This window comes from Micropterus dolomieu, linkage group LG13 (assembly GCF_021292245.1).
Source record: "Micropterus dolomieu isolate WLL.071019.BEF.003 ecotype Adirondacks linkage group LG13, ASM2129224v1, whole genome shotgun sequence".
In the NCBI taxonomy this organism is placed as follows: Eukaryota; Metazoa; Chordata; class Actinopteri; order Centrarchiformes; family Centrarchidae; genus Micropterus; species Micropterus dolomieu.
The window spans coordinates 46,839-47,717 of NC_060162.1; positions in this window are offsets into that span (position 1 = coordinate 46,839).

Below are 879 nucleotides of genomic sequence, written 5' to 3' on the forward strand. Positions count from 1 at the left end.
TGGACCTGGACCTGAACCCAGCTGTGTGTCCATGAAGAGTGACCGGTCTATGGACAAAGCTATTGTCTTCAAAGGTGGACACCACTCTGCTGGACCTGGACCTGAACCCAGCTGTGTGTCCATGAAGAGTGACCGGTCTATGGACAAAGCTATTGTCTTCAAAGGTGGACACCACTCTGCTGGACCTAGACTTGAACCCAGCTATGTGTCCATGAAGAGTGACCGGTCTATGGACAAAGCTATTGTCTTCAAAGGTGGACACCACTCTGCTGGACCTGGACCTGAACCCAGCTGTGTGTCCATGAAGAGTGACCGGTCTATGGACAAAGCTATTGTCTTCAAAGGTGGACACCACTCTGCTGATCAAAGGTCAGCATGTTAAATGTTTGTGTCTCTCCTGAGATGAGGTTTGGTGTCTTTGTTTTGATCACTTCATGTTCTGAACTCTTCACTTTTTTCAAACTGGTCTCACATTTTGCAGATCTTAGTCCAAATATCAAAACCACAGTTCAAATCCACAAACAGCTGGATGCAGGTTTGAGAATGTATAAGAACATTGTCTATGGAGCCTCCTCTTGCTCAATGGAGGTGAATGAAGTTTAGTTTTGAGCTATTAACAGTAAAGATGCAGCTGGACAGATAAACAACAACTGAAAGTCGCTATAAAACTCTGTATCGCTGAGAAACTGCAGATTCAGCTGAAAACTCACTACCAGAGACACCAACACATAAATATATCTATTAAATCTGCTTTGAGGACACATCTGATTTGTTATTTCATTGTTCAGGATCCATCGGCAGAGACCAGATTCTCCTGGACCCAGCTGTGTGTCCGTGAACAGCGACCGTCATGTCCCTGTTCACTTCAAAGCTGGACAT